The 22,523-nt window shown below is 52.4% G+C and overlaps 1 protein-coding gene across 2 annotated transcripts in view; it reads left to right on the top strand.

Annotated features, from left to right (window-relative positions):
• The first annotated feature begins 39 nt into the window (after positions 1-39).
• Positions 40-22,523, top strand: part of LOC111142826 (human immunodeficiency virus type I enhancer binding protein 3) — a 120,789-nt gene continuing 98,305 nt past the window's right edge. For both annotated transcript variants that reach the window (XM_022496150.1, XM_022496149.1), the window contains exon 1: positions 40-94. The gene's annotated coding sequence lies outside the window, so the exon portion shown is untranslated. The remainder of the gene's footprint in view (positions 95-22,523) is intronic.

The raw sequence follows: 22,523 nt of genomic DNA, 5'->3' as shown, positions 1-22,523 counted from the left end.
CGAGCCGCGCGGAGGCCGGGCGCGCAGCCCAGCGCAGCCCAGTGCAGCCCGGCGCAGCCCAGCCCGGAGCAGCGGAGCCGCGGCCGCCCGGCAGGTAAGAAGCGAGCGCTCCGCGCGCCGCGCCCCACCGCGGCCTGGCAGCCCCGGGGCCCCGCACGGCCGCGTAGCGGCGAGCAGCCCCGGGCCGGCGGGCAGCGGACGGACTGGCGGGCGCCGCGCGGGTGGGAGCGGACTGGGCGCGGGCGCGTGTGCAGGAGCGCGCCGGTGCCAACTCCGGGGACCTCTGGGACTCCTCCGTAGCCTGGGGTTGCCTGGTGCACGCGCTCGCTGCCTGTGTTTCCCAGACGCTACTTCTGTCACCGCCCTGGGGTGACACAGGCGTTCCCGCGTTCACACTTCTCTCGCACACTCGCGCCTGGCACAGCCCCGCTCGCCGCTGGCAGGCGCAGCCCCCGGGGCGCCTGGGCAGACCCTCACCCCGGCACGCCTCTCTGGCCTGGTGCTCCCTACCCGGTGGGACCCAGCACACCGGTGGGGACTGCTGAAGCGCTTGGGCAGCCCTGGCCGCCCTTCCCCCTGGAGGCGGTGGCAGTTTCAGACTGTCACCGCCAACCAGCCTGGTGCTCCTCCGGCTTACTGGGAGTGAGTGAAACAACCTAGCTCTGGCTCTTCCCGTCCTCCTTGCAGAATGGCACCTGGCGCAGGGGGTACAGCCTCGGAGGGGGTGGGGGGAGCCTGTCCCTGGCATAATCCGGAGGGTGTGGTGCCTGGCAGGGAGCTACTCCCCGTCTCGCCGCCTGGGTGTTTCCAGAGTAGTTTCTACTCCATGGGCATTTCTTGGAGCACCCTCCCCTGCCCTCTCCTCAACCAATGCAGGGGGCCAGGAGTGGGGACCGCTGCTGAGCAGGTGCAGGTGGTGTCAGCCACTGCATCTTGCAGGGGCCTCTGCTCCGTGGCTGCAATTGCTTATCTATAGACTAGATCATGTATTCATTGATGGTTTGGTCAAGGACCCAATGCAAACTGATAAAGTCAAGTTAGGAGCCTGTCACTCAGTGGCTCTGGGCAGAGTCTTCAATTTCGTTCAGCCGCATTTTATCATCTGCAAAATGGGGCTTAGGGTCCGCAGATGAATGTTGTCAGGAAGAATTGAGATCATTCAAGTGAAAACGTTGTGTAAGTAGAAAGCCCTGTGCACGTGCCGCTTACTGTGGTTTGGATGGTTCTGGGCTGGTATTTGCCATGGCTCTGCTCTGTGATTTAGGGAGATGGAGTGCCGTTTCTGTTCAGTCAGCTGCAAGAAAGGGGACACTAATAAGTGTCCTGTGTGCCTGCTAGCAGAGGCCCCAAAGCGTGTTCTGGGAAACATTAGTTCCGAAAGCCGTGCCATGAGTAAAGGTTTCCCTGTTCTAGTAAGTCTGGCTTAAAGATAAGCTCTTTATCATCCTCCTGGCCAGTTTCAATCCATATTGGCAAATTAAAGGTTCTGAGAAGTACTGCAATAAAAGAACCTGTTTAACATTGTCAAGCCCAGCATTTTCCCGGGGGACCCTATAGCCCTTTTCAAGTTCCACGTGCTTGCTTTCCTAGGAAACAGTGCTTCTGAGGCTACCAGCAGTGATGGTGTGGTGGTGTGGATTTGCAACCAAACTCTGGGAGCGAAGTTCTTGTTACCTTCTTGAATGAAGAGTAGGCAGAAGCTCAGAGTTGTTCACTGACTGCTCTGAGGTCACACAACTAAACAGCAGCCCAAGATAGCGGTAAAACAGGGACCAGAACCCAGACTCCTCACCCAGTGCTCTCACCCCATTCAATTATATCCAGAGGTTCGTCATTCTCTTCTCAAACCAGTTTTGTTGCCTTGTGTGGACACTCTGCAGAATATATTTAACAAGCCCGAAGATTGAAATGATTTATTGGTGAATGAATCAAATGATGATTGGGTAGCTACTGTGTGTCATTTGTTTTGGGGACTTTAGCATGATAAGTGTTAGGACCTCTGATGAAGAGGAGGGGAAGCGGTGTCCACACACACACACACATACACACGCACACACACACACGCGCATACACACACATGCACACACACACACACTGACTCCTACACACTCACACATCAATTTCTAAGCACAAATCCCTCTCTCCCTGAGCACGCACATGCTTACACACTCGATCCTGTGTACTCATTCACACTTAGATCCCACACCTACACACACCCTCCTACCTCTCAGCCACCTGCTTCTACACACACACACACACACACACACACACACATACACACACTCCTAGACACAGGGTCACTCATGTGTATCCATCCTGTTGTGCTCCAGGCTTCAGCCAGGAGGCACCCATAACAATGGGCATGTCCCCTTGTCCCCACCTTCCCAGAGCTGGTGGGGGTGCCTGGAAACATCTCGCCCAGTTGAGGACTGAGCCCTTAGGAAGCCCTTGCAGGGTCTATCTGATGTTTGCATTTCCCCAGAGTTGTGCCATTTATTGTATCTTCTGCCATACTGATCCCCCCACCTTTTTGGGGGGTCACCTATCATGTGGTCACACATGATGTGACCGACAGCTCTGGCTTCTGTGTTGTTTGTTTTAATCAACCGTCACAGCTCTGTTAGGGTAAGGACTCTGTGTCATTTGTTTGATTGGAATCCCCAGCTCCTAGCAGTACGCCTGGCACTGAGGAAGGGTTCAGTAAGCATTTACTGAATGAGTGAGTGAGTGAGTGAATGGGCAAGGGACGGCGGGCTGCTAGGGGGGCTGCGACCCAAGCCAATATCCGGGGGACTCACTGAACATGTTTGCTAAGTGCCTGCTGCGTCCTAGGCATCTTTCTAGGGATGACAGCACCGAAAATCATTTAATCCTCTGTTCGTGGAGCCTGCGTTTCAGTGGGGAGAGAGAATGACTAGTAATGGACTAGATAAGGCTAAATAGTGATACAACAGAAGGATGACTGTTAGGAAGGAATAGGCGAAGCTGAAGATGGGGCCCAGGGAGTCTTCTCGTGAGGCATTGGCATTTATCCCAAAATCTGAATGCTGAAACAGTGACAGCCATGCTGACTTTTGGGGAAGGAGTACTCTGAGCAGAACAGCAGGTACAAAGGCCCTGTGACATCAAGGAGCTGGGCTCAGGGCCCATGGAGAGGCCGCACTGGCCACTCCCTGCTGCGTCCCCTTGGAGGGGCCAGTGGCTGGTGCCTGATCTCCGTGGTTCAGTCGATAAAGCCCAACTTGGTGGGACCTGGGCTTTGGGGGCGGGGCAGCCCCTGCAGTCTCAGAGGGCTGACCCTCCCCTCTTGTCCACCCCCACCCCTATGAATGAGCCAAAGCCTGGACTCCTAAGGCCCCTTCCAGTGCCACCGTGATAAAATCTGATGCTATCTGCAGGAGGTTCACAACATTTCAGGTGGTCCATCTGGAGGGATCGTGAATTAGTTGCGTCGCTTCCATTATTAATAACCATGATGTCATACATCTGTGCAGTTCCTGATCGGCTGCAGAGCACTCTCTCCTATTATCCCGCTCACTCTGTGGGCTCATCTGCCAAGGGGGGAGGGCCCACGAAGGGGGGGATGTTGAAGGGGGAGAGAGCTCAGTCCCTTCCACGTGGCCACTGCAGGTTCATGCAAGCTGCTGATGCAGCCCTTGGATCCCTGTGTCCTCAGCTGCAAAGCATGATACAGGAGGAACCTGCCTCCTGAGATGCTTAGGGGTGTGAAGAGAGAGCCAGCACGTCCAGGGCCTGACACACTGCCATAGGCAGTTGGTACCTGTTGGCTCCCACTTTGTAGATGAGGAACACTGAGTTAAGAGAGATGGTGGCTTTTGTGGGCCACTTCTCCATCTTCCCTCTTCCCAGTCCCGGGGCTGATGCATGCATAGCAAGCTTTGAGGAACTATTTTGTTGAATGCATTTGCTTAAGGTTGCGTGGCTAGTAAAAGGTAGACCTAGGACCCCAACTCAGGACTCTGGGCTCCGAAGTCCCTTTCATAAACACCACACTGTTTGGGAATTGTCGTCATGGTGAATAAAGACACACCTTTACCCCCATTTGTGGCAGTCAGAATTAGTTTTGCTCTCTTGAGAATCCTAGGGTCGTTAGGCCTCAGCTTCTGAGATATCCTTTGTAAACTGTGAAATTCTTTGGATTTCATAAGAAACATTTTAGAACCCTCTGGACGAAGGTATGGATGTGAGAAAATCCCTCCTAACGGCTGAGAACCTGGCTCTTGCCCAAGGGCATCCTTTGCTGTCACCCGAGGGTTTTTAACTGAAGAGTTCCAAGTCCCATCACAAAAGATTCAAAGCCTGTCAGGATGGCATGGGTGCATGTGGAGAAGCACCCTGGTGCTAGAAGGTCAACCCGGGGATGAGAAGCCCAGCCGGCTAACTGCCCAGGAAGGCTGGCAGGCTGTGCCTCTAGTCTCCGTGCATCCTTAGCTATGGCTCTCACCCCCGTGTCCCAGGCCCACACCAGCTTCATGGTGGGAGCACGAGCTGTAGAGGCCCACAGGCCCAAGTCTACGTCTCCATATTTACGGCATGTTCCTGGGCCAAGTCCCTTTACCTCTCCCAAGCCCCAGCTTCCTTGTCTGTAATAAGAAAACATGAACACTGACCTACGAGGCGGCCGCATGGGGTGTAGGAAACCATGTGTGTCAGGCATCTTATGAGATGTGTGTGCCTGGCATGTAGTAGGTGAACAGCCAATAGTTGTTTCGGTTGTTGGTATAAAACATGCATGATAATAAAAGCAATGACAGCATTTGTGAATTGGGTCCTAAAGCATTCAGTAAAAATGGACCACTTGGCTCCAAACAGCAGACATTTGACAAGAAGGTGCACTCCAGATCATTAGCCTCAGTCATTGGGCTGAAGAGTGAGCCCTGCCATCTTCCCACTCCTCTTCATCGCGCAGCTCCAGCTCTGGTGGAGAGCTGAGGGCCAAGTGGGAACCAGGGCCTGTGTCGCTTTCCAGGCCTCCGACATATCCACTGGCTGGGAGAGGGGGTCTGAGGTTTGGAGGTCTGTGTTGATGTACAGGCTCAGGTTCCCCCTGCATCAGCCTGCTCTCTCCTCCCCAAGGACAGCTGGGGGGAAAGCCGTGGCTTATGGGAGATACAGGAGCTGTGCTTCTTACCTCCTCTGTCATTCATTCGTTGTTTCACCAGCCATGGATTGCATCCTTCCGTGGGCTCGGCTCAAGGCTAAGCACTAGGAGAGAGGCTGCCTCCTTGAGAAGCTCAGTGTCTGGCCGATCCAGCCACTCGCTAGCCACGTGGCCCTAGACAAGTGGCATTTCCTTTCCAGATATCAGTTTCTTCATCTCTAGAATGGGATTATTCTGGCTCCTTTTCCAGAGGAACGTTCTGTTGTTTTTAGGACCTGTCTTTAGAGTGCTCAGTGCTGGGGTCTCCACGAGCATGGTCGGGCAGAGCACAAGGGCTTCGGAACCAGAAGGAACTCCACGCTGCTGCTGGCTCGGCCACATACTGGCTGTGTGATTTGCTGCATTTTAAAACTTCTCTGTTTCCTTTTCCTCGGTGTGTAATGTGGTTATGACGCCTTTGTTGCAGGGTACTATGAGTGTTAGGTGAGCTGGAAAGAAGGTATCTGGCTCTCGCCAAATGTGATCCCCATTTCCTTTCTCTTTGGATCTGGACTCTACTGTCCCATGTGTGGGTACTTCTGGAGAGTCCCCCCACCAGTGCTGCCCACACTCATCAGGTCCCCAGGAATGGGCATGGGTAGGGAGACAGCCAGATTGGAACTCAAGGAAACAAGCACATGCCCCTTGGGGAGAGAGGGCATGGGAGAGTAGGTCCGGCCCAAGAGGAGTCACGACCAGGGTGCAGAGCCGGGAGTCCTGGGTTCTGTCCGGGACCTGTTGCTAGGTCGCTGTGTGTCATTTGCCAGTTCCCTCTCCTCTCTGGACCTCAGTGTCCTCCCCAAGGCCAGTCTGCAGGATCCCCTGGCTTTCTTCCTGCTCTGAGAGGCCTACAGGCCTTTGATGTACAAGAGCTGAGTGACCACATAATGAAGCAGGTCAGCTGGGCGAGGGGTTTCACCCACTTCTTCCAGCCTGGGTTCTGCTGGAATTGATCATGCCGAGAGGCCAGCAGACAGACTCTGGACGCGGAGGAGACTGTGGTTTCTAACTGACAGAGCTGCTCGTGGGAGAGGAGGCAGGTGAAGGGACATTAATGGCATGCAATTAAATTAAAAGAAAGGCATTACTCCTTTTTTTTTTTTTTCTTAAAGAAGGCCCAGAAGCCTCAAAGCCATCTGCTTCCCAAGGAGCTTTTCTCTTATTTGAATTAAACAGTATGTTTGGATGGGAAGGGTTGGTTTTCAGGTTATCGGGATGGATGCAAGAGATGGCAGAGCGAAAGTGAGCATCCAGTGAGTTCTTCATGTACCAAAGATCTGTTGAACATGTACCAAGCATCAGGCACTGTTCTAGGCTCAGAGGTGCAGCAGTGCCCGAAACAGCAGTGGTGCTGTCCTGGAGCTTATAAAGCAGCAGAGGGAGGCATACAGCGATCAAAGGAGCACAGAAATGTATAATACGCCAAATAGGCTGAGTGCTGTGGGAGAAAATCAAGTAGGGGAAGAAGCTAGAGAAAGCCAGGGGGAGGGACTTGGGGGGCTCCTGTCTGTAGGATGGTTAGGGAAGTTATCCTCGATAAGGTGACACTTGAGCAAAGCCATGCAGGAAATGTAGAACAAATGAATTTAAGAATGACTTTTCTTGGGACACCTCGGTGGCTCAGTTGGTTGGACGACTACCTTCGGCTCAGGTCATGATCCCGGAGTCCCGGGATCGAGTCCTGCATCGGGCTCCCAGCTCCATGGGGAGTCTACTTCTCCCTCTGACCTTCTCCTCGCTCATGCTCTCTCTCACTGTCTCTCTCTCAAATAAATAAATAAAATCTTAAAAAAAAAATGACTTTCTTTCTCCACAGTGTACATGGGTGTCTATAGGTAGATCCTATGTGAGGCTAAAATGGTCAGCTCAGCCAGGCAGCCCAGACTCTGAGCTATCCTGTTTTAGATACAGGATACCGCACCTAATTCCTGATTGCTGTTATAGCTAACAGTGAGCTGGATAGGGCTCTAAGTGAATTGGGCTTTAGGCCTTCAAAATGCCTGTCTGCATAGACCGTCTCATCCTAACAAGGTAGAAGCAATCACTTCCATCTTACAGATGTGGCCTCTGAAAACTCCGTATGAGGAGTGACAAGCCCAAAACCGCATTCCAGGGGATGGGTGGAGTGGACACCCAAAGCCAGACTCGACTGCCCATCAGATGCCTTGGGTCTCCTCACAGGGCAGCTTGGCACCCAGCACACCACCTCGCATGCAGGAGGGGGTGTTCTTTCTTGAAAACAAAATCAACCCAGAGACTAAGAAGCTCTGATGGCTAAATGCGAGGTGGGATCCTGGAACAGGAAATGGACATTAGCGGAAAAACTGGTGACATCTGGATGAAGCTTCGAGTTTAAGTTAATAGTGACATGCCACCATCAGTTTCTGAGCTTTGAATGATGGACCTGGGTTATGTAAGATGTTAACATTAAAGAAAATGGGATGAAGGGTTTATGGGAACTGTCCCTGCAACTTTTTGGTCCATATGAGATTATTCCATAGCGAATAGTTGATTTAAAAAATAAATGACTAAGTCCAAATGACTATGCTCTGACTAGCTCGCCTCCTCAAGGTTATGGAGGAAAAGTCATAAAAGGTCATGAAGTCACTGAGTCTCTACTGTTATTAATACCCCACGCTGCTACCTAGAGTTGCGTGAGTGAAAAGAAGCAAAAGGATAAACTGAGGAGGGTATCATGTTGGAGGAGGAAGGTTCTCCCCCGGAGACTGCCCCTAAATGAGTTTCTAGTATATTGTATGACCTATATTTTAGGCTAGAGCAAGTATGCCCTTTCCATGTGATGAAAGTTCACCGACGTGTTTTCGCTTGATGCTGCAGCAGACAGATGGAAACCTAGTTTTATCTGTAGAGCTGTATGACGTGACTGTAGGAATCGTAGTGAGTAAAGGCTAGGAAGGAGGGGTGCCAGGTAGTGAGAACTGAGTCCAGGAGCTGGAAGGGCCTATTAACACGAATCTGGTTTTCTTTTAGGGTAGAAAACATTTACAGCCAGGGAAGGCTGTCTCTTAGATTGAAGGAAAAGAGCCTGGGGTCAAGGTATTCTCAGATTTGGTCCCTTCTCACTGGGATTCCCCATTCACACAACAAGTGAGCTGGTTTAGGTGAGTCTCTGGGGGCCCTCCAGCTGCCAACCTCTAAGCCCAGAGCAGGTGATTGGCCCAGGCTCACCGCACAACTGTAGAGCAAGATAACTTCGCCTGCCTTGGTCTCCTAGGGGTTTCTAGGAGGCTCATGTCACTCCACACATTGCCTTGGCCTGTGGGCATTTGGTGTTGCCCTAAAATACAGGAGGAGTCAAAGATGACCAGATAGACAGGAAACTGTCATCATGAGTCTATTAGAAAGCATTTAATTTTTATAGGAGTAGGATGGACCTCCAAGATGGGCTGTTTATTTCACTAGGCTCTAATCTTGTGAAATAAAGAAATCCAGCACTTTCCAAGGTGTGGAGAGCACAGGTGCAGAGGGATGGGAAGATGTGTTACAGGGAGGAAAAAAAGTGCTATAGCCACGTACCTTAAGGGCTGTATCCTGCAGGACACCTGGGTCTTTAATAGGAAAGATGTGCAATGGGAATCTCCAAAAAAGCCTGTGTGGGGAAATGTGTGTGTGCATGTGTAGAGGTAGGTATTATGTGCAGTTTTCCAAGCTTGATTGATCAGAGAACTCCTATGCATCTCCAATAGATGTACATGTAAGACATAGGATATACACATAGAGTATATGGATCAGGAAAGTGTGTATGTATCAAAGGAGTGACTGGACTAGAATTCCATATGAAAATATGTGGGAAAAAAGTTATCTGAGGTCAAAGCTGAAAAAAACAACACGAATGCTAAACTGCGCCTCTAAAACTTGGTTCTGCATATTAGTTTCAGCATGTCAGTTTCACACATTTTCCGATTTTGTTAATTTCTTTTTTCTCAGAAGCAAAGTGGCAAAATGGCATGCAAATGATCCTTCGTCCTCCCCTCTGTGCTGCGTTCATGGGAGACAGAAGTAATGTCATTGAGATGAGGGTAACCAAGCCCGTGTGACAGCTCAGTGGCGGGTCTCTAACCCAGAAGCCCACTTGTGACATTGGTGTTTGGGGAGCTAAAAAAGAACCCCATTAAAAAAATGCCACTAAAGGCCAAAAATCTGATCTTTGTCAAGTATGGCTTTTTGCGTGTTCGATCTGTACTTCCATATACGCAGGTGTGTTTCTCACACCGAAAGGACAGCATGTTACTGGTCCACGTGCCCGTCGGTGGGCATGCCCGGGGACGGTGAGAACACCCTTTGATTTGATGATGATTTTGAGCAAGGCTGATTCTCACAGCACTCCTGGGTCCCAGCCTTAACCCGTTCCCATGTTGCCCCCAAGCTTGACAATGCTTGTCAATCCTTTACAGCTGGGCCCCTGCCTCAGCCTCCTTGTTCCCTGACTTCTAGCCCCATACGTAAATCCTGCCCCCAGCCAAACCCTGCTTCTCCCCCTCCAGACTCCTCCTCGAGCATGGCCGCGTCCCGTCGAACGTGCAGGGTCCAGGTCTGTTTTGTGATCGCCTCTGTCAGATTGAACTTCAGTTTCCTAACCTGGTATTACGAGCACAACGTGCTCTGAAAACCTCCCCAGATAAAGTAAAGGAGAAATAACAGAAAGAGGGAAAATTTCAGGGGGGAGGGGTTCTTTCTCTATGGCTTAGCTGGAGGGAGGGAGGAAGCTTTGCAAAATCTCACTTGAGGATGACTTGGTTGGTTCAGCTCATCCTTCAGACACTGGCTTGTCTCCCATCTGAAACGTGTGACCTTAGACATCACATGGAGTCTTCAAGCCTCTCTGTCTTCGGCTATAAACATGGGCTGATGCTACCACCTCCTTAGGGTTTTGATGCCCAGCTGTGAGCTTGTGGGGCGCCTAGAACTGTTCTCAACCCACAGAAGGCTACCTGTTCATTGTCATCACTACTTACAATGACATCAGCTGAAAAAATGGGCGTGTTTTTAAGTGTGCAAAAGATGTAAACAGGTAGTTCACAGTGACGGTCCAAAAACCTAGGACTAATGCTCTAGCTACCAAAACCCGAAAGATTATAAGTTAGAATGCTTACAGATGGCAACAATGTGCAAACAAATGAGATTCCGTGCTGGCTAGGGTCAAAGAGAACTTGTGAGTCTTAACTGCCGTCAGTGAAAATGATACTTACCCACTCCTGCTTCCATCTAGCAATTCCCCAGCCCCGGGGAAATACACACGCACAAAGAGGTGTTCGTTCAAGGGTGTGCCTTTCAGCATTGCTTGCAGCAGGAAGAAGCTGCAAATGACCTCAGCGTCCAACAGTGGCCATACTTACAAAGGTGATGGTGCCTTTGCTCCATGGACTACTTTGTGGCCATTTAAAAAGAAGTGAATCGAGAAGCCCCAACCCAGGGAGACATTTCCAGCATATTCTTAACTGGAGAAAGGTTTCTGTGTGCTATGTTTAATACAATCCCATTTTTATACAGGGAAAGTTAAACAATTCTGTACGTGTCTGCACATTGAAATCTGTTTCTGTGCTCATGGAAACAGAGTGGGAACATACCAGGGAACTGTGAGTGGTGGTTTCACGTTGGGAGTAGAATGTTGGGGGGGGCAGGGAAACACTTGTCCACATTGTACATGAAATACTTAGGTGTTTTTTTTTTTTTTAAATTGTTAAACAAAGAAAATAAAAGAAGGAAGCCTGAAAAAAAAATCCAAAGAGCTAATGTCTGAGAGGTGATCCTTGACAAACGTGTCACGCAGTACCTGAGCTTAGTAAGTGTCCTTCTCCCTTCCCTCCTAGACTCTGTGCCCCACCCTATCCCCCCGACCACCCCCACCCCGTGCATCCCTGTGTTTTTCCTAGACCACAAGCTCATAAACATATAGGGATTCCAACCCTGTCCATACACCGAGTGCCTGCCCTCAAGGAGACCCCAGTTTGGGGAGACCCCCATCTTATTTTCTAGCAACTCTCTGGGGCCTCTCTTCTTGGTCTCCCCATCTCCTGTCCCCCAGAAGGTGCTTCTCCTCGCCTTGCAGTGTGGGGCTGTCTTTGTCACCAGCACATTCTGAGGGGTGAATCCTATCATTTGGGTCAGGTCCGCTCACTGACTTGGTTCTCTTCTGTTTCTGTTCAGGGCTGGGCTTTCCCACCCCCAGGGCATGTGGGCTTCCCTGGGTCCCTTCCCCCACTGGCTTCCACCTGGCCCTAATGAATTCCATCATGTCTGCTTAAAATCACTTTACTTCCAATTTGCTAATTTAATTCTAGTCTTACAGAATTTTGGCAACCCTGCCAAATTGGGTGCCAGATGCAGATTTAATGAGCATATTTTCAGTTCTTTCTTTCCTGTCTGCATGAAGATGCTGAAGAGAACAGGGTTTGGAACTGGTCCCCAGGGGTCTCCCTGGGATATCCGTCCCTGGGTTGGACCCCACGCCACTGGGCACTGACCCTCCCACCAGGTGTCTCCCCGTCAGACAGGAAGAGCTCATGTTCCTCTCCCCGGGGAAGGGAGTTCTTGCATCATCCTCCCCGTCCTAGAAGCCCCAACCCAATCCCCATCATTTGGACTTCACAGGAAATGTATTTGGAGAAAATTGCTTATTTCCTCCGGCCCGTGTCTTCCAGCAGCCATGTGCAGCTCAACAGATGTTCAAGGATTTGTCTATTCTGTTGAACAAACACACACTGAGCGCTTTCTAGAATGATTTCTCAGGGTGGTCTGTTGCCTACCCGCAACAGAATCACAGCGTGGCACGAGGGGCTCGGGAACATGCAAGATCCCTGGGCCCTGCCCCTCACCTACGGAATCAGACAGGGTAAGGGCGGAGGCTGGGATTCTGTCACCCAGAGGCCACTCGTGCCTCCAGCATTTCCCTGCATTACTTCATTTCAGATTCATACCGTCCCTGACAGAGACATTTTTATCTCCACGAGTAAGTCTCAAAGGAGTCCAGTGGGTGGCTCAAGGCACGTGGTAGTGAGTAGCAAAGCTGGGATGCTGCTAGAGGCTTCGGATTCTAAGCGTAGGGCTCTTTTCCCTCTCCCCATCACAGTGGCTCAGGACCCATGGTCGCGATGCACCGCTCAGGACCGACTCGCGGCCTGTCTGTGCCTGCTCTCGTCTCGTCCCCCGCACAGGCCCTACTTTCCAGGCGAGGAAATGGGGACTCGGCTGTTCCCCCTGCCAAGCCGCCAGGCATGCAGTGGCTGTAAAAGCAGGAGCCAGGACCCACACCACATCTGATTCTAAATTCTGTGCCAAGCCGAGCAGAGGGGTGAATGGAGAATAAGCAAGCGTTCCTTCAAGGAGCAGGAGAAACGAGCAAAGCTCCCTGGCTTCGGCGGCAAAGGCCGTGCCTTTGAGCGAGTCACGTCTGTTCCTGAGTGTTGGGCTTGTCCTCGCTGCAAGGATGGGGTTGGTGATGTCCAAACTTTTAAAATAGTGACACCTCTCCCCCTCTCCTCACTTCTTTTTAGCCCAAATAACATCTTACATGGAACCACAGTATATACAAAGAGACAAAACTGAAGACATTTGCACAGCTCTGGGCTTTCTAGGAGGCAATCTTGGAAGCATCCCATTTAGCATTTAACATGGGTCACCTATGGGCCTCCGCCCCCAGCCTCCACTGCCCCCCCAAAAATGACATATAGTGGCTATAGTCTCAGCTTTGGAGTCTGGCACACGGGACATAGCGGTCCAGTCTGGGCTCTACCACTGTCTTGCTGTGCACCCTTGAGGAAGTTGTTTGCTTTCTCTGGGTCTCAGCTTCTCTGTAAAATGGGGATGATCGTAGCTGAGTCCAGGTGAGGAGTAAATGAACTTAAGGGCATGCGAAACACTCAGCACGGGGCCTAGCATGTAGAAGTTGCATTAACTCTTGTTTGCCTTTGAGAGAGAAAACATGAGAAATTTAAGTCGTGGCCATATTTCCCAGGGTCTTAAGGATACCCTGTCGTCGGAGTAGCGTGGACAGTAAGGCCCAGATATTTGCTGGTCTCTATACTTCAGCACATCCTTTAGCCCCTACAGGGGATGAGATCTTATTCTTCGAGGAAACCTCCCAGGGAGCTGAGGGGAGCTCTGAGAGGAGGCAGGGTTTGGGCCCAGCTTCCCACAGGGGACGCCCAGGGCACACATGCAGAAGGCTGGGAGGGCTCGCCCCCAGTCAAGGCAGGGCAGGGGACCCCTTGGGCTCATATTTCCCTGTTTGGGGCCCCCTTCTGGGCAGGGCCGAGCACATCCTGGAAGCCCGAGGAGAGGCAAGGGCAGAGCAGCACTTGTGACAGGACCGAGGGCATGTCCCGGGGATCCCAGTGTTTGGTGTCAAGAGTTCAGAGAAGGAAAGGCTGGGGTGCTGGAGGGCGCTGCAGCTCAGGGGTGGTGAGGTCAGGAGAAAGGGGGGACAGCTTTCCACAGGGCTGACGAGGCAAGGGTACCAGCCCAGCCCTGCAGTTAGATCCCTGGGGTGGGGGGTGGGGGGGAGTCCACACCTGCCCTCCCTCACCCCCAGGGGTCACCCATCCCTGGAAGGTCCCCTTGTGCCTGCAGGGCCTGTTGACAGGGGAGCGTGAGGGCGTGAGAGCCAGTGGAGCACCAAGGAAGAGACGGTCTCCACCTCAGCGAGGTTATTTCTGGCTCAGCTCCTGCTCCGGCAGTCTCTGTGGAAACTGCACGTGCCTGGTTCAGTGCGGAGACATGACGAGTTTTCTCGGGGCAATGTGCGCCGAGCAGGCACCCGGGGAGCTGCCTTGGAGGCTGCCGGTAGGACGTGAGTGTGTGTCTGCTGCCCCGCTCTGCCCCAGAACGCCAGCCTCGCCTCCTCTCCCCCTCCCTGCCTCCCTCTGCCTGCGCCGCCTGTCTCCTGACGCTGTATTTGGGGGAGATGTGTTCCGTGCAGCGTGATAGGCTGAATAACGGCCTCCAAAACGTGTCCAAGTCCTGATTCCCAGAACCTGTCACTAAGTGACTTTACGTGACAAAGCGGAATTAAGGCAGCAGATAGAATTGTGGCCGCTAAGCAGCTGACTTTACAATAGGGAGATTATCCTGGATGATCCGCTTGAGCCCGCTGCTATCTCAAGGCCCTTTAAATATGGGAGAGAAAGCAGGAGAAGCCATGTCAGACGTGAGGAAGGCTCCGCCGGCCTTTGCTGGCCTTGAAGATGGAAGGGGCCATGAACCAAGGAATTCAGGCAGCTTCCAGAAGCTGGAAAAGGCAACAAAAAAGGGATTCTCCCCAGATCCTCCAGAAGGAATGGGGCCCTGTGAGCTGCTTGATTGTAGCCCAGGGGAACTCATGGATTTCTGACCTCCAGAACGCTGAGGTAATAAGTGTGTGTTGCTTGAAGCCACTGAGTTTGATGGTAATTTGTTACCAAGACAGCAGGTAGTGAGCCAGGGAGGCTGGTCTGCCATGGCGGGAGTTCCTCAGAGGGGACAGTTGCAGATGGGTTCTTCTGTTTTCCCAGGGTCTGATCACAGGTGCCTGCTGGCCAGCCTGCCGTCCAGGTGGGAAAATGGCTTCCCCTCAGGGAACGTCCCGCTCTGTAGACCCCAGTGCAGGGTCTCCTGCGGGCACACTGCAGATGATGTCTCCTCAGCCTGAACACCACCCCAGGCCCCCCCATCAGCCCTCGGATTCCTCAAGGTCCCTTGTCCCGTCTCCTTTAAGTAACTTCTCATGACACCTGGTGCCACCCCTGGGGGACCTGTCGCTCTGGTGACTTGTGTTGTCTCCGTTTTAACCACCGGTATGCTGCTGCCCCTCCCCCAGAACCTAGAAGGCTGAGTGGATTCTGCTGGTGGGAACCAGTTGTGCCCAGGCTCCTAGGAGCCGCATGGGCTGTGCAGCTGTGGGGTGATGGCCTGGGGGCCTGTTCCACCTCTCCCATACCCTGGCTAGAGGGCCCCGGCCCTCCACGAGCTGCTCCCCTCCCTCAGCCTCACTTTATGTAAAATGAAAAGTGAGAAAGACCAATCTCACCCAATTATGAAAAAAAAAACACCAAAAAAACCACAACAGATATCACCCGGGGGTTGGAAATCCTTGGCTCATAAAGACATAGAAGTTGCCACCAAATGTGTTCAAGGGTCTAGACTTGCCCGCAGGACATCCAGGGTCAGTCCTGGCTGCTCACTCTGACCTCGGGCAGATCACTTCTCTCCTTCCTGGTGCCCAGGCTGGAGGTGAGCAAGCTGATGTGAGAGGCCTTGAGCACGCTGTGGTCACGGGATGGCTCACTGTCAGTGTCACTTTCCTCTCCCCAACATGTGGCCCAAGAGTGACAGCAACTCTCCCAACTGGGGCTTATGCCACCCCCTGCCTCGATCCCTTCTCCCCTTTCTTTCCTGGGCCCCTCCCATATACCTGGACCTGGGCAAAACTTAGAGAAAACATGGAACATGGTTGCGGCCAGTGAGGTGCCCGGGACCTCGAGTCCAAGGCAGTATACCCCTCAGTGTCACACGAATGTGACACGGAAGGTCTAACCCCACACTCCATTTTCTAGATGAGGGAAGAGGACTAGAGCGTGGAAATGCTTTGCTCAAGGGCCCAGGGGGAGCTCATTGCAGAGCTGGAACCAGAACACCCTGTCTGTCACCTTCAGCTCTGGCAAGTCCCCTCTTCCTCCAATTCAATGCATGAATGAGAGTCTGAGTGAGTTTATTACTCCAACGCGTATTTCTTGAGTGCCTTGTCTGTGTTAATACTCTGCTAGGGGCTGGGCTACAGCTTGGGAACAAGACAAACGGCCTGGCTCTTCCCTGAGAACTTATACTCTTGAAGGAGAGAGTGAGTAATTGTGCATTAGCTCCTTAATTACAGTGGTGATGACTGTGATGCCAGGGATGGTCAGAAGTCATGGGCTGTGTACGGTTGTCCATGTTGTGCGCTGAGTAAGTCCATGCAGAGTGAGCCTCTGTTTAAGAGTTTATAGTAGAATTTGGAAGACAGGACCTGTATATCCTCAAAGGTATAGCACAAGACCATGGGTAACAAGCAGGGGAGCTAGGCCAGAGGAAGGTCCCAGAATCACAGCCCTAGCTCCTTACCTTCTCTCTCTCACATGCAGTCAGGGTTCACTGGGGGTCCTAAAGGAGGACCGCCCCCCAACCAGAAGGGCATGGGAGACCAGCAGGAGGAACAGGGCATTGCCCTGTCTTGGGGGTGCAGAGTTTCTATTGTCCTGGATTAGATGCCTGTGATGGCAGAAGGCTCTGGAATCGAGGCTTCTCTGCCTGGACAAAGTCCGGCTCACAGCATTGCCTATTGTCTGGAATGTTGGGCCTGGAAGGAGCCTGGCTTCTAGGAACTAGGCGTCTCCCTCCCGCCAGCTCACTGTGGGGCTTTGTGCCCTCACCTCTCTGGGTGTTTCTGTTTGCGTGAAGAAAGCTCACAGAACAGCACAGAGACAGGCGTGTGCTGTTGTTCTGTCGAAGCGCCCTGTCTGTCGGGTGAGGCCCCAGGCGGGTGTGGGGTGATGACCTGGGGGCTGGTTCCACCTCTCCTACACCCTGGCTAGAGGGCCCCAGCCCTCCATGAGCTGCTCCCCTCCTTCACCCTCACTTTATGTAAAATGAAAAGTGAGAAAGAACAATCTCACCCAATTATGAAAATTGGAGGAAAAATTGGGGTTTGAAATCCTTGGCTCATAAGGACATCATAGTTGCCACCAAATGAGAGCACTCCTTCAAGGATCAGTAGGACACCTCGCTTCTTTGCATAGTTGGAGACCCATCTGTGCTTTCCGGAGGAGCAGAGAAAGAGGCCTGGTTCTCTCTGTTTTTCTTTAATGGGGAAGAATTATTCCGGCTGGTAAAGAGTATCAGCTCCTCAGCAGGGATTTAGAACAGAAGGGCTTCTTTAGAGATGGGCTTGTCTGGTCTTTGGTTGGGCAGACGGGGCCATAGAGTCCCTGAGGGACACAAGGGCCAGCAGCAGGCTCTTCTGGGGCCTGAGGCCATGGTGCAGAGAGAGACGGCAGGTTCCCTGGGAGAACCATTTGGTTTAGGCAGACTGTGGACCTTCCAATTTGGGAAAAATCAGCTGTTGCTTGTCCTGGAAAGTGAGCTTCCAGACATAGTGATGTCAGAGGTGCTTACTGCACACACCAAGCACTGAGCCGAGCTCTGGGGGACAGGCTAGTCCATGTTGTCCCTGCCCTTGAGGCACTGGCTGTTGGGGAAGACAGACCGGTGGGAAGGACAAGGAGCACACGGTGGCATGGTTGGTGTCACAACAAAGGTCTGGATGGAAGGTCAGGAGCAGGGGAGAGGGGAGTCTTAGCTGGCTCCCTGGACAGTGGCGGGTCTGGGGCAGAAGGAAGTTTTGCCAAAGCTGAACTTTCCAAAGTTGGGTGGGAGTTGGCTTGGTAGATAAGGGGAGGGAGGCCTCTCCTGAGGACGAGGACAGAGTCCACAAGGGTTTGAAGCGTGGAAAGAAGACGATGTGCTCAGGTATTATCAGGTAGTTGAAAGGCAAGGAAGGTAAGGGAGAGTGTCAGGAGAAGGGGGTGGTGGCTGGACGGTCATGGTGGCCCTGTGGGAAAGAGGCTCCTTCCAGTGGAATCCAGATTTCTGACAGCAGTCGGTGGGCATCAGAAGTGGTCATGGAGCACTGGGCCGTGAGCCTCTTTCGTGATGCGGAGATGCCACTCTGTCCTGTGTAGAGAGTGGACCCAGTGACCGGGGTCGGTGGGGAGCTAGAAGGCTGCACATACTTGAGCCAATTCCTTAAGAACCTGGCAGTATACAGGACGTGGAGGGAGAGGGAGAGGTCGGTGATGGCTCCTGGACTTCTTAGGATGCCTGGGTGACTTTCAGACCCATGTGCTGAGATTCAGAATCTGACCCTGGGCTTTGGGCTGCTCACCCAGGCCTCAGCAGTAGAGACCGCGTTGTGGGGGGGGGGGTGCTGTGAGCCCCTTGCGGTCCCCAGTCCCTGGCTGGCACCCCCATCTGCTGGTTCCCTCAGAAGGAACCAGAAGAGTGTGTGGATGCTGTTGGGATGTTGACTCATCCACCCCACCTACAGATATTTTCCCCTGTTACCCAGGGGTAGTAAATTGAGAGAACTCAGTGTTTATTCACTCATTTATTGTCACCAATTATGTTCAAGGCTTTGTGAGTGATACAGAGATGAATCAGACGCATCCCAGTCCTGTCCTCAAAGCTCGTGTGGTTTTTCTGTGATGCCGACAAGAATTTGTATATGTTTTATTAGACACCCAGGGGAGAGGAGGTAAATGCCACAATAAAGAGACCAAATGCTGTAAATAAGAGATCATCTCTGGCCAGGGAGAGTAGGTCATGGAGGGCTTCATGGAGGAGGCGGCATGTGAGCGGGGCTCACTCGGACAGGTGTGGTTGGATTAGGCCACAGTGGAATGGAGAAAAGAGTTCCAGATGGAGATTTGCTTGGAAGGGAACATGAACCCTCTGGGCAGGCATTTGGCCAGGAGCAGGGTTTTGTATGGGGACGTTGAAGTCAGGGGGCCTCCTGGTGTATTTGTAAAGGCAATCCCATGTGTAGACCGTATTCTCCAGGAGGAACCGCTGAAGGCTTGGGGACAGGAAAGGGCAAGGAGAGAGCTGGGTATCAGGGTAGTGTAGCTGGCCTTACAGAGAAGGCGAGCTCAGGAGGACAGTTCAGACCCTGCTACGTATTGGCCCAGATGAGGGGACAGGCACTGGATCTTAGCGAGATTGACAGAAAAAAGAACTTCATCCTTATTTACTGACATTTACTGAGGCTTTAGGCCGGGCACCATTCTAAGCATTTTATGTGCATTAACTGATTGAGTCTCCCTAGCATCAAGTCCGGTAGGTGCCAATTTTACTCCCAATTTACAGACTAGCTCACGGAGGCCCAGAAATGTTAGGTAAATAACCTGACCCTGGTCACACAGCTGGGAAGCGGAGGAGGTAGGATTCAAACCCGGGAAGTGGTGCCCTTAAATCCCACTGTGGAAATGTCTTCCTAACAGGTCAGAGCAGACGACAGACAGCCCTGCAGGGGGTGGAGGCCATTCCTCCCACCCACCGGTCTCCCCGGAATAGCAGCTCCTCCACATCCCCAATAAACTGAGAAGGGCCCCACAGGCCTGATCCGGTTCACCGGCTTTAACAGCCTCTGTCTAGCTGGTGACAGTGTAAATAACGGATGGAGTGGAAACTCTCTATGGAAAAAGGTACCCACTCAAACAGCCACAGAGTCCAAAAAAAGGAAGAAGAGCAGAGCAGACCCAGAGGGCTCTGTAGCAAACAATTTCCTTTGGCACAGCGCCTTCTGCCTGACTGAGCCCTTGAACTAGGGGGTGGGGGAGGGGCAGCACTGGGCAGGTGTGGGGGCAGGTTGGGACCAGAAGCTTGTTTGGGTCCCTGGCGGGTCCTGGGTCACCAGGCTTCCCCCATTTGCTAAGGAGGCAGTCACGGTGGGGACACAAGTCAATTGTCCCTCCAGACACACACATCCAGCTTGCTTCTTCCTAGTGACCCTTCATTACTAACCTCCCTCCGGAAGGTGGACCAGCAGTTGAGGTCTCCCGGAATCTCGATCTGCTCTTCTTCTTTGTCCTCTTGTTATGGGATCTGGAATCTTCTTCTTTTAGAAGACAAAATCCTTGTGAGTATCAGTAAAGTGAGATGATCAGAAGTAACCAAAAGAGGAACAGCAAGAAGGTCATGCTTTAGAAAGTTGACTCTGTATGAAATTCTTATATGGCCCATTTTAGAGATCGGGAAACTAAGACCAAAGTACTAAGTGGCATCCAAGGTTACACGGTGGCAGAGACTAGAGGTGCCCAGTTTTGTCTGCGACCTTAGTCTGGGGCTGACCTGCTCTGCAAGGCTGCCCACCCATATCTCTCTGGTTTCTGGACCTCCGCTCCCGTGGCTGTCACGTGGTGGTGGGGGGAGCCTCTCCGTAGCATCAGTGCCACAGAGAGACGATACAGGGACAGTTTGAGCATATGGTAGGCTCTCCACAAATGTTGGTTTCCTTCCCTACCCCTCCCTTCTTTCTCTGCAAACTGGGGAAGGTGTTATGAGCCTTTTGGAGGCTCAAGCTTGGGGTTCCTTGGGAGAAAGGGTCTAAGCCCCGACTTTCTGGCACATCTTCCCTACTAGATTCATGACACCCGAGGCAGGGGCCAGGTGTCTTCACCTTGGCTCCCTGCAGTCTAGCCCAGGGACAGGGACCTTGTGGAAGGTCACTCAGCTGGATGTGGCAGGACCCCACGTGTGGGCCAGTCCAGTGAGCTTTCTACTGTACCAGTGAGAGGACGCTTCCGGTGCGAGAGGGCCCCCACGAGGCGTGGCCCGGTATGCCAGGAAACACTCCTCTACCTCGCTCTGGGCCCAGGCCTCTCAGAACCTCAGCCTCCCGTGCAGCTTCATCTGTACCTCCTCTTCCTGCCACTGTCTAGTCTCTGGGACTCCTGGGCTGGGTGCCCTCCGTGTGCCTCAGTGTCTCCCTTCGCTGCGGTGCCTGAAAACACTATTTCTTCTGCCTAGTGCCAATTGAGTTTATGGGCCCGGATATTCCTCCTGATCACGAAACAGAATCCATTATCCTGCACTTGGCATTCCTCTTTTTCTGTCGTCAGTACAAATGGAAACGTATCGCCATCCTCTATTTTAAAAAACCCTCCTTTTTTTGGAAAACATTCTGGATATTCTCAAAGCACATCTTGTCCCTATCAAAGGCTCTGAGCTCCACCGCTTTTCTCCCTGCTCACTTTCCATGTCTGGGACACCTCACTGCTCCACGGGAGGGAGAAGCCTCTGGTCTGGAGAATGTAGCCATGAGCCAGGAAGGTTCCAGAAGCGACCTCTGAACTTGCCAGTGTATTGTCAGCCTTCTCAGGAAGAAGGGCGGCATTTGAAGCAAAGGTGAGCACCCCAGGAAAGTGAGAGCCCCAAGCTTAGCCACAGGGAAGAGGGCAAGAAACTTCGCAGGGCCAGTCCCTGAAACAGGATCTATAGGCAGAGAGATGGACAGAAGAAGGGCAGTGTGTGTGTTTTCCCCGCCGTAACTGGAGAAGGGCACAGGCATTTGTCAAGTGTCTCGAGCACGCTTGTCACATATCACACAGCATCGTCTCATCTGATCTACACCACAAACCCAGGCAAAGGGGATGTTTATCACTTTTTACTCATGAAGAAAGTGAGGCTCAGAGAAGTTAAGTAATTCAGCTGAGGTCACACAGATATTAATGGGTAAAACCAGGGTCTGAACCCAAGTCCTGATGGTGTCTGGGCCAACGCTCTGTACTATCCATGCCATGTGACCTTGGGTCAATGAGGCATGCTGGCAGTTCTCCCCGTGTCCACTCCCAATTGCTCAGGGGCCCAGCATGACCCACCAAGATTATTCCATGTGATTCTGTCTTAGATGTGCATGTTTTCTTATCGACCCACCGACCATGATAGCAGAAATGAAAATACAAATGGAAAGACTCGTCCTCAGTTCCCTGCCCCAAGCAGATCAAACTCAGTTGGACCACATGCCAGCCCCATCTACAGATGTCCCATTCATAGTGGAGGGACAGGCTGTATGTCAGGAGGGCAGCCAGGGCTTTCCTGGGACCAGGGTGTGAGGTCCAGGGCTGGAGCCCCAGCCCCCCTGGCTGCCTCACCAGCCCTGGGACGAGGCTGGCCCCTGCAGGTATCCGGGGGGTTTTCTGTAACTCCTTCCCCACTAAACTTCCCCTACGGGGATGCCAACCCCAGTGCCCACACCGGATGTGGGGCGCCTTCCACCTGCCAGCAGAGGCCGTGCCGCGCTGCTTCGGTTCCACAGGGAGGATGGGGAGTGGAGAGGACAGCCCTTCACCCCCTCCCCTCCCTGAGGTTTTGGGTGGGGCCTGTAGAGAAGTTGCTGAAGAGTCCTTCCTGCCCTGGGTGGGCACCACCTTGCAGATGGGCCCCTCTTGCCCTAATAGGGCTTCCCTGTTCAGCTGTGCTCTGAAGAGAAGACATTTTGATATCATTTTAAAATTATAATCCTTAATTTATAAAAGTGATAAATGTGCTGATCGTAAAAAAGAGAAAAAAGAAAAAAAAAAGAACAGTCTAGAAATGTATAAAGAAGAACATGCACGCTCTAAACCCCGTCCCTTCACAGTCCCACCTGTCAGAGGAGCTAACAGCTTGGAGTTGATCCTCTATGTCCACAGACCCACAGCTACGTGGACAGGTGTGGGTCTGTGAGGCTGCCTTTCTGGTTTCTCACACCATTCCATTGACAGGAAGTGTGCGTAGTAGCTAAGAGTGGGGGTTCCTGGGTCAGACACCCTGAAGTTCACCACCTGTCAGGTCT

The sequence above is a fragment of the Enhydra lutris genome, unplaced genomic scaffold (assembly GCF_002288905.1).
Source record: "Enhydra lutris kenyoni isolate GAN:26980312 unplaced genomic scaffold, ASM228890v2 scaffoldscaffold9, whole genome shotgun sequence".
NCBI lineage: Eukaryota > Metazoa > Chordata > Mammalia > Carnivora > Mustelidae > Enhydra > Enhydra lutris.
This window is presented reverse-complemented; position numbering and strand designations above follow the sequence as displayed.